Source organism: Myxocyprinus asiaticus, chromosome 21 (genome assembly GCF_019703515.2).
Source record: "Myxocyprinus asiaticus isolate MX2 ecotype Aquarium Trade chromosome 21, UBuf_Myxa_2, whole genome shotgun sequence".
Lineage (NCBI taxonomy): Eukaryota > Metazoa > Chordata > Actinopteri > Cypriniformes > Catostomidae > Myxocyprinus > Myxocyprinus asiaticus.
Window position 1 is genome coordinate 36,277,663 of NC_059364.1, and position 11,665 is coordinate 36,289,327.

The window sequence follows — 11,665 nt, forward strand, 5'->3', positions numbered from 1 at the left end:
TAAATAAAATGTAACATTGTCTTTGGGTTGACTTACTTAAAAATGAAAATTCTGTCATTTACTCACCCTGATATTTTTTAAAAAACCTGTATGTAGCAGGGCGAAGGGCGGGGCGGGTTGTGATTCCGCACTCCCGGCCCCTAATTGGGCTGATTAGCCCGAGAGGGATAAGAGCCGACTGGAGACAGCAGTGTGGCAGAGAGAGAGAGTTATGGACAGCTGTCCTTTTGAGTTCCTCCCACAGAAGACAGTCAGTTGTTTGGGTTTAGAACAACATAAATATGAGTATAAATTATGACTCATCTCATTTGACAAAATATTTTTTGTCATTTAGTTGACAAATCTTTGAGTTCTATCAAGGCATTTTGAGGTAAATAGGTTTTAAAGAGTGTCTGTTTTTTTTTTCACTTTAAAGCAAGTCTGTTGGCTAAAAGGTATGATTTTTTTGGTTAAAAATTACAGGTTGTCATGCATGTAACTACAAAAGACAATAATTGTGAGTACATGTATTTACACACACAAACACAGGAATTGAACATTACAACTGGAGTGCTTGCATTTTGCTCGAGTTTGTTGTACATGAACATCCTCATTGCCATGTCATTGTGTTGTATCAGTTGTCTGGGACGGATACTCCAAGGCAGGGTAAGAGCATTCTGCACAAATGATTGGAAAAAAAATAGTATTACACGTTAAAAACAAGTCCATTACTGTATAGAAAAGAGCATGTTCCACAAACAAGATTGGGCCATGGAGCTTTGTGATGTCTTACCACCAGTAGCACAAAAGTCCCACAACTGTTTCCATCTTTTTGTGATGTGGAGCATAGAGCACCAGTTCTCCAGTGTCCTCGCAACTCTTTTAATTATTATTATTATTATTATTATTATTATTGTCCTTCTGTATCTGACAGCCCATACACTTCCTGAGTAAATAAGTGAGACTGTGTATTTTACAGGGTTAACGTGCTAAAAATATAAATCAATAAAAAAAAATTTTTTAATACATTAACAAAATGTGAAACCATATTAATGCCATAGCAGATCTGGTACACTGTGTAATATAGGGTATTAATTTATGGTTTGTGCTCCTATGATCATCTAATATGATTCATGTTTTATAAAGACGCTATCTGTACTACTGACCTTTTGTAATGTCTAGTAGTATGTCTGTTTGGATCTGCCATGTAACATTAAGAGTAAAGGTTTTGATGACTCATTTCAGTCAAGAAACTTGGTTAAAATTAAAATAGAAGACTCATACAGTCAGCCAGGTTAGTTATAAATCTAATGATCAGGACACTCTACAAATGGGCAATTTTCAGCTGTTGACATTTAACAAGACACTACACGCTTATAACTGAGAGAAAATGATACGAACCTTAAATCACTGTATTCCTCTGATGGCGACTGTTTCTTTAAAAGTTTGCGGTCTTGGAGCATATCTGTATGCGCTTGATTCCATGCTCATGAGAGTGCTGTGACTCTGGTCCCACCCTGATAGGAGAACGAAGCATGATTGGTTGAAGGTAGAACGTGCTACGATTGGTCCGAGTAATGTGGCCATTATCTGATTGGCTTGAGTAGACAATGGGTGGAGTCCACGTATTTGTAGATTTGTGTACACATCTTGACGCTAGATTTGTTTCAAAATCAACAAATGCGTGTAGCGATCTGCAAATGCACAGGAATCGATCCACAAATATATGCGTGCGATTCACCAATGAATGCTGGACAGAGTTGTGTTTGTGAGTTAAAAAATATACTTATAAATAATTTTTATATTTGCAAATCTCATTTTATTTATTTGTGAATTCACTTTATTTTTGTGAAACTCCTAACATATATTTATAAATCTCATTCTTTTTATTTGTGAATTAATTTTATTTTTGTGAAATTTTATTTGTGTATTTCATTCAATTTATTAGTGATTTGTTTAGGCTGTAACTCATTTTGAGTAGGCTACATACTGTAATTGTACCCTATATGCATAGTGAATCTTTTATGTATGTTTTTCCCCTCTGGGAACAAAATTTTTTGAAGTGTTTGTGTAGACTGCTTGACTAATTCAATAAAATCATAAAAACATAAAAATGTAGAAAAATAAATCAAATGCAGAATGGATAAAGATAAGATAAATATATATTTTTTACATAGTGCCATGATCCTAGTTCTTTATACTGTAAAATGAAATAAGACAAAATCTTTGAATTAATGATAAAAAAAAAAATAAAAAAAACACCAGTTACAAAGAAGACAAAGTATTATTTTCAATCTTATTGTAGGACTTTTAGGAACATGTGGCTAATTTGTTGTAATGTTTGCATCTCTTCACTTTTTCTCATGAATTTGCACTTGTAACTACACTTGAGTGCTTTTGCAACACTTGTATGCTCAGTTTACACCACCAGAGATTTTCAGGACCCAACTGAGGGCTATTAATCAGCTACTGATTGAGGCCCATGTGAATACTAATTCAGATTAACAAAAACTCTATCTATCTATCTATCTATCTATCTATCATTCTGTCTGTCTATCTATATATCATTCTGTCTGTCTGTCTGTTTATCTATCTATCTATCTATCAATCAATCATTCTGTCTATATATCTATCTATCTATCTATCTATCTATTGTCTGTCTGTCTGTTGTCCGTCCATCCATCCAATTCATACTAATTATTGTAATGTGAATACTAATTCAATTGAACACATACTGTCATTTATTTATTTGTGCAAAGCATCAGCATAAATCTAAATGTTAGAACCATTGAAGTCTAAAATGATTAAGGAGAGCACAGTCTTTATAAATATGCAAATGAAAACTCTCCATTTGATGCATCCACCACTTACTCTACAATTTCTCTGGTCTTTTTGAGCTCTGTGTACTTTTGTTTCAGCCACAATAATGAGAAGAGTGATGTCTACTTGAGAATGAATGGTTATTTTATTTAGACATCAAGACATTTCCCTGAGGCTGATTCTCAGCCTCCAATGACATTAGTCAAAGATATTCTAGCCTACTCTATATGGCCTCACATGAGTCTAGCATGTGGTGTGACTCCAAATGATGACATCAACAGTAGGATGAAAATGAATGCCCCTTTGAGACATTGATAGTGCATGGTTTATGAGTGTGTAGGCTCTGTGTAGCAAGAATAGAAGTGGCCATTTAGGGCTCTTTGAGGGTATTCAAGCTTACTCCATTACCAGCATTGCCAAAATGCCAGCATCTATGTTCATACTTAGTGCATTAGAAATCAATGTCTGCAACTCAGTTTCAGAAATCATGGACAATGCTTCTTTGTTTTGACAAACACATGAAAGGCCCTTCTGAACAAACTTAAACTCAATGACAAGAATCATATATAGCATGGCACATTCAATCTTGTGCATGGATGGGATCAACATGCCCCATATTAAAATATGCTATCTATCTATATCTCTGTCTATTTATCTTCCTATCCATCTGTTCACAATATATCTGTCTATCTATCTGTCTGTCTTGTGCATGGATGGGATCAACATGCCCCATATTACATTTATTCTCAATTGATCTGGCACATTTACAATTGTCAAAACTCTAAGTACAATCCTCACATCACGTGGTACATTCAGCACACCACCCTATGTGACCTGCAAAAGGTGATTATTCAAGTTTTGATTGAGTAATCACCTCAATCATGTTTCAAATGTAAATAAATCCATCAATGAATAAATCACTGTCATCAAAACAAAAGGTTCCTTTATCATTGCTTAGACCAAGACAGTCAAAATGCAAAGACATCTTGTCAAATGACAGTGTACTCTGAAAGTGTGATAGTTACCCACTATGTAATATTGTCCAATTGCTAACATTGTATATGTAGGCAACTGAATAGTATTGATGTCAAAAATTCATGACACACACTATACTTTCAACAAAACTTTCAAACATTTCTCATCATTGTTTGTACACACTTTATAGCCAACCGAAAATACATAAAAAATAAAAAAATAAAATACACAACAGCAAAATTCAGGAACTACAATACATGCAATAAAAAAATAAAATATGCTGCAAGTTCATCAACCTCATGGGTCTTCCAATCTCTCCTCTCTGTCTGGCCACAACACTTCATCTACATCACACCTGATATCCTCCCTTGCAATGCAATGAGGGAAAAATCTTTTGGCATGACACAGCCACCCCCTACAACAATCTGCTGTGATATCCTCACAACCAGCATCCATTGCACCCAGTAAGGACAACTGGTCATGAGGATGGTGATCATAGACCTTCCATCTCCATGCAGAAAGAACTCCTCAATGGGATTTAGGAATGGGGAGTATGGTGGGAGAAACTCCATCAAAAAAACGTGGGTGGGCAACAAACCATTCCCTGACTGTATTTGAGCAATGGAAACTTACGTTGTCCCAAACTATAACATACGCTGGCAAGTCATGTCTTACCAACCTCCACTCATTCCCAGGAATGAGATCCATGTAAAGAGTTTTCAGTAAATTGAGACGTTGTGTGTTATAGGGCCCAATGATGGGAATGTGGCAGGGTACATCATTCCCACATATGGCAGCACACATTGTAATGTTCCCTCCACGCTGGCCTGGCACACAAACGGTGGCTCGGTGACCAATAATATTTGACTTTGGTCAAGTTGAATCCTGCCTCATCAACATACTCAAAAATGTGTAGGGATTCATCAGCCTCCAGCTCAATCACTCGATAAAAGGTAGTAAAGCAATTTAGGAAATAATTTACAGTAGATATTGTAAATCATACAGTTACACATATCCCACATTGTGTAACATTCTGCATAAACAGGTTGTACTTGTCAATACTGAAAGACAAGGGGATTACAGCACTGTGTAGTGTACAATGATGAATTCTTACCTGTACATACTGGTACCTCAGCTCCTTCACTTTCTCACCATTTCTCTCAAAAGGTACCTTGTAGAGTTGTTTCATTGCAATCTGATTTCTCTTCAGCACTCCTATCAATTGTGGAGAGGCTGACGGTGTTGACATTTTGAAAGATGCCGTCATCTTGTATGACTGCACTTTTAATATTTTTTAGTCTAATAGCATTGTTTGCTACGACCATATTACAAATTTCAAGCTTTTGTTGAGCAGTGAAATCTGATCTTCTGCCACCACCATGGGGCAGACGCTCAATCCTAGACAGAAAATACAGCACAGAAATGTCAATGTATTCTACATAAATTCTGAGACATGCATTGGCTAAGTTTACTGGAATACCAGAGTGAAGGAATATTGCAGTACAATATTTGATTACACACCTGTTTTCTCTCCTGAATGTCTGGAATATTGACGACACCATGGACAGGCCCAGATTAGGCTGCACTCTCAGACCAGCCTCTGTCTTACTTAGGCCATGGTTGATGATATGGTCTATAATTGTTGCCCGCATCTCATTTGAGATTTCTCTGTGCCTTTGCCTTTCTCTGGCTCTTCCTCGTCCTCTGTACCCCCCTCGCCCTCTTCCTCTTCCTCTCCCCCTCACCATACCACCCCACACTCTAATGCCCCTTCCTCTTGCATGAGCAGGCTCTTGCCCCTGTCTGTCTCCTGCCTGCTCCATATTCCACAGCTGTGAAATTCAGTCTTATCCTTGCAGTATAAATGTGTTTGAGAACTGATAGGTTATGAGTTTCACCTGTCAGCTAAACTGGACATCATTTGCATTTGGTTGCTCTAAATTGTGAGGAAATTGAATTGTTCCCCATCTAGCCTAAGTCTATCCACCTGACAACTATCATAAAAATACCACATAACTATTATGTATCTGTAACAAACTTCACAGCAGAAGGGAAGGAGAACACAGGGAAGCGGGTTTTTCCAGGCTCAGGTAAGACTTTTAATCAGCCACTTCAGTGCTTTTCAACTTCACAAACTCATCAGCTTCACAGGTACGTAGTCACTTACACATTAGCTTTTACAGGCATGTAGTTACTTAAGCACATCAGCTTAACAAATACAACAGAATGAACGCAACAGTTTCAGGAGCACCGTGGCCTTCCTTGTGCCAGACTCTCTCCCCCCCTCTGCTGGTGGCGTGGCTGCTTATATGCCGCTCTCCCCATGCTCACTGGAATTAGAAACAGGTGTTAAACATAATCTAGCTCAGGTGCAAGCACCCTTACCACTTTCTCTCTCTCCGGACGGACGCTTGACCATTCCCCCGCTGTCACATATCCCCACTGCCTGACTCAGGCTGGGGAGACATCCGGCCTGTCTACCACTCCCCTCCATTTCTGGAAAGGAAGTCGGCGACAGCCATCTGCGCTCCTGGTCTGTGGACTACCTTGAATTTAAAGGGCTGGAGAGCCAGATACCACTGGATGATCCACGCGTTGGTATCCTTCATGCGGTGGAGCCATTGGAGTGGGGCATGATCCGAGCAGATGGTGAAAGCCCGCCCCAACAGGTAGTACCGGAGAGTGAGGACCGCCCACTTGATGGCGAGACACTCCTTTTCAAAGGTGCTGTAATTAGTCTCCCTCAGCGAGAGCTTGCGGCTAATGTACAGCACTGGGCGCTCCTCCCATTCCACCACCTGTGAGAGCACGGCCCCCAGCCCTCTGTCTGAAGCGTCCGTCTGCAAGACAAAAGGGAGAGAGAAATTGGGTGAATGTAAAATCGGCCCCCCACAAAGTGTGGCTTTAACCTGCATGAACGCCTGTTGACACTGCTCCGTCCACTGGACCGGATCTGGAGCTCCCTTTTTAGTGAGATCATTCAGCGGGCTGGTGACATCCGAATAATTAGGCATGAATCTCCTATAATAGCCAGCCAGCCCCAGGAACTGTCTCACCCCCTTTTTGGTCTTGGGCCTCAGGCAGGTCGCAATCACAGCAGTCTTGTCAATTTGGGGATGCACCTGCCCATGGCCCAAGTGGAACCCCAGATACCGTACCTCTACCCTCCCAATCGTGCACTTCTTGGGGTTTGCTGTGAGTCCCACTCATCTCAGCGATCTCAGAACCGCCCTCAGATGCTGCATAAGCCAAATGCGGCCTGAGGATTCGGTCCATAATATGCTGAAACGTAGCCAGGGCTCCAAACAAACCGAATGAAAGCATCACAAATTGGTGTAATCCAAACGGCGTGGAGTAGGCTGTTTTTTCACGGGAAATTGGTGTCAAGGGGATCTGCCAATAACCCTTTGTCAAATCCTTGTCGAATAAAATCAAGCAGTGCCCAACCGATCAAGCAACTCATCAACGCGAGGCATTGGGTATGCGTCAAATTTAGACACTGCGTTGACTTTTCTATAATCCACACAGAACCGTACAGACCCATCACTCTTAGGAACTAGAATAACTGGGCCGGACCAATCGCTGTGGGATTCCTCTATTACCCCCATATCGAGCATTGCATCCAATTCTTCCCAGACAATTTTCTTTTTGTGCTCGGGCAATCGATAGGGACGGCTATGTACCACGACCCCCGGCTCGGTCTCGATGTGGTGCTGGACAGGTTCGTACAACCCGGTAGAGGGGAAAACACATCTGCAAACTCCTTTTGCAACTTGGCAACCTCTGCAAGTTGATACGGTGAGAGGTGGTCTCCGCAAGTGACCGGGGTGAAATGATTGTGTTTTGTATTCACCTCTGGCCCGAGCTCCGCCCTCTCCAGGACTACCATAGCCAACTTCACAGGGACCGCCTCCCTCCACAATTTCAGGAGGTTGAGGTGATATATTTGACGTGCGCCCCCTCTATCGGATCGCTTTACCTCATAATCGAGATCCCCCACTCGTCGTGTGACCTCAAAGGATCCTTGCCACTTGGTGAGTAATTTGGAGCACGATGTGGGAAGTAATACGAGTACCTTATCTCCCGGTGCAAATTCCCGCAGCCAAGTTCCCCTGTCATACAGTCGGCTCTGTCGTTCTTGAGCTTGGAGCAAATTCTCCTGTGTTAGTTGCCCCATAGTGTGGAGTTTTGCTCTAAGATCAAGAACATATTGAATTTAACTCTTACTGTTTGAAGGTCCCTCCTCCCAAGCTTTGCGCATAACATCAAGCATGCCGCGTGGGCGCCACCCATACAGCAGCTCGAATGGGGAAAACCCAGCGGAGGCTTGCAGGACCTCTCGTACTGCGTATAACAGGGGATCGAGCCATTTGTCCCAATTTCTAGCATCCTCGTGCACAAACTTACGAATCATATTTTTAAGGGTTTTATTAAATCGCTCCACCAGGCCATCTGTTTGCGGATGGTAAATGCTGGTGCGGATTGATTTAATGCACAATAATTCGTAAAGCTCGCATAGTGTCCGTGACATAAAGGTTGTGCCCTGATCGGTGAGGATTTCTTTCGGAATCCCCACCCGAGAGATTATTTTGAAGAGTGCCTCCACAACACTGCGTGCTGAGATGTTGAGCAGAGGCACTGCTTCTGGATATCGCGTTGCATAGTCCACTAGGACCAATACAAAGCGATGTCTGCGTGCTGACCACTCTAATGGCCCGACGAGGTCCATTCCAATTCTCTCAAAGGGGACCTCGATCAGCGGAAGAGGGCGCAATGGTGCTTTTGGGGTGGCTGGTGGATTCACCAGCTGGCATTTGCGGCATGCCACACACCACCTGCGGACATCGCCGCCAATGCCCGGCCAATACAAACGGGCTATTAGGCAGTTCAGTGTTTTTCTTTCCCCTTGTTGACCCAGCATGGGATTATAATGAGCCGCCTGGAACACCATTTCCCAACGGATCCGCGGTATTAAGAGCTGGGTTGTATCTTCCTTTGTTTGAGCATCCTGTGTCACTCTATACAACTGCTCGTTTATAATTGTGAAATAAGGATATGAAAGGGCGACACCTGGCTGGAGTTGTTGACCATCGATCACTCTCACTTGGTCAAAAGGCATGCTTGAGGGTTTCGTCTCGCGACTGCTCCAAAGAGAAATCCCCTTTGGCAAATCCCCAGAGGATGGGAGGGGCTGCAGCCTCTCCCCCTCACATCATCCTGATGTGGAGCAGATGAAGACGGCCCTGGCTCCGCCTCCCCTGCCAGAGCATCGCACATCTCACATCTCATTGCTTTTGTGCAGGACCAATCCGCGCATATTCCCTTTAATACATTTCTAAATTCAGGCCAATTAGTCCCCAAAATCAGCAGATGGGTGAGGCGGGAACTAACCGTGGTCTCCACTCTATGTTTTGTTCCCCGGAATTTAATCACAAGGGTCACCACATGGTAGTTGTGAATATCCCCATGCACACACTTCACCCTCACCAGTTTAGCTGTGCCCAAAGCCTCGTGTTGAACCAAGCATTGGTGGATAGTGGTTTGATTACAACCCGTGTCCACCAATGCTTGGTGAGTACCCCCCTTGATTCTTACCAGTATCCGGTACGCTCCGGCCTGATCAGTGGCAACCTGTGGAGTGTCGGGGATCCGGACCACCGTTCACAGGGCATTGATCCCGGAAGTGTCCCGGATCCCCGCAACTCCAGCAGACTGGCCCAGGCGCCCGCACCTGCGTCGGAAGTGTCACCTGACACTTCCACCTGAGGGGGAGAGCGGCGGGGCACTGTTGATGCTGTGGGCAATGGGAAACCCCACGCACGGGGAACTGGCTTCGGTGGCGGGACTCCTCGCCTCCGGGGGCAGGAACGGGCTCTGGGGAGAGAGCAGAGTGAGAGAGAAGAGGGGAGGGGGAAGAGATCGGTGAAAACATAGGGGAGGGGGAGAGAGAGTGGGAGGGCTCTTCCGCCCTCTGGTACGCCGCTAAATGGTCCTCTGCCAGTCGGACAGCTTCCTCCAGCGACGCCGGGCAGTGGCACTGGACCCACTCCGCCATTCCTCTTGGCAGTCGATGGATTAGCTGCTCCAGCACCACCTGGTCAACAACTCCCGTGATGTCACGATCCCCCGCCAGCAGCCATTTCCAGCAGGCATCTCGGAGCCGTTGGGTGAAAGCAAACAGGCGGCCGGTCTTCTCCAGCTTCATGGACCGGAAGAGCTGCCCATACTGCTCTGGACTACGGCCAACCTGCTGCAGGATGGACTTATCCAGGTCTTCGTAGGCCAGGAGGTTAGCCGCCGGCAGTTGCTGTGCAGCACACTGGGCTACCCCGGACAACAACGGGAAAAGCCAGGCCGCCCACTGATCTCGCTGCCAGCTCCAGATCTTGGCGGTACACTCAAATAAGACGAGGAAGGCTTCCGGGTCATCTTCCGCCCTCATCTTCAGAAGTGTGGGTGGGGGCAAGGGGCTGTGGTTGTCTGGGGTCATGGCCGGGCTCTCTCCTGGCTGAGGAGGCTCCGAATCGCATGGCGGTCCTCTGCTTGAGCTCGTAGGATCTCAAAGAACCAGCTGTCTTGGTCTTAATGAAGCTCAAGCAGGGATTGTTGGTGCGTCTGGTGTAGGCCGACGAGGGATTTGAGGATCTCGGCCAACTGCGAGGACTCCATGGGGCGTACTTCAGGATCCCAGGTTTCGGCACCAGTGTAACAAACTTCACAGGGAAGTGGGTTTTTCCAGGCTCAGGTAAGACTTTTAATCAGCCACTTCAGTGCTTTTCAACTTCACAAACTCATCAGCTTCACAGGCATGTAGTCACTTAAACACATTAGCTTTTACAGGCACATAGTTACTTAAACACATCAGCTTAACAAATACAACAGAATGAACGCAACTGCTTCAGGAGCACCGTGGCCTTCCTTGTGCCAGACTCTCTCCCCCCCCCCCCGCTGGTGGCATGGCTGCTTATATGCCGCTCTCCCCATGCTCACTGTAATTAGAAACAGGTGTTATACATAATCTAGCTCAGGTGCAAGCACCCTTACCGCTTTCTCTCTCTCCGGACGGATGCTTGACCACACCCCCGCTTCCACAGTATTTAATATATGTGTGACAGGTTATAGCGATTGTTTGTTGTTCTATTTAGCATGTAGGGATTTACACAATGAACATGTGCATAATTGCATTTGAGAGTAATATCATTCAATAACAAACGAATGCAAACTATTTTGATCTGCAAGGCTTACTCAATGCATTTTGTGCCAAAGCAATTATAAATGACTATAGTCATGTGAACAAATGACCTAATGTTCATATAGTTAGTCATGTAGTTTGACGAAGTTTAATAGTCATTCAACGATTGTGCCAAAGCGATTGAGAAAAACCGTAAAACATGCAAAACCTCAGGTTTCTTGTCTGACAAAGGCACCATATGCATTCATATAAATTACCCTGTACACACTAATGTACTTGTGTCTTCATCTGTTCCCCAGTGTCTGTGTTTGTCTCTTCCACTATGTGTGTCCATAACTAAATTGCCTCTCTGGGATTACAGTAATAAAGTCATATTTTATTTTATTGTAAGATATTCTATTATCCATTATACGATATTCTAAATGGTTAAACATATAATACAAACTTTTTTGTAAATACAATCTTACAGCTAATTTGTTAAAAACAACACAAACTGTGTTATTTTTTAACACATACACTCACCGATCACTTTATTAGGTACTGTACACCAGAAATACTCAAACCAGTCTGTCTGGCACCACAAATCATGCCATGGTCGAAATCACTGAGGTCACATTTATTCCCCATTCTGATGGTTGATGTGAACTTAAACTGAAGGTCCTGACCTCTGTCTGCATGAATTATGCATTGCACTGCTGC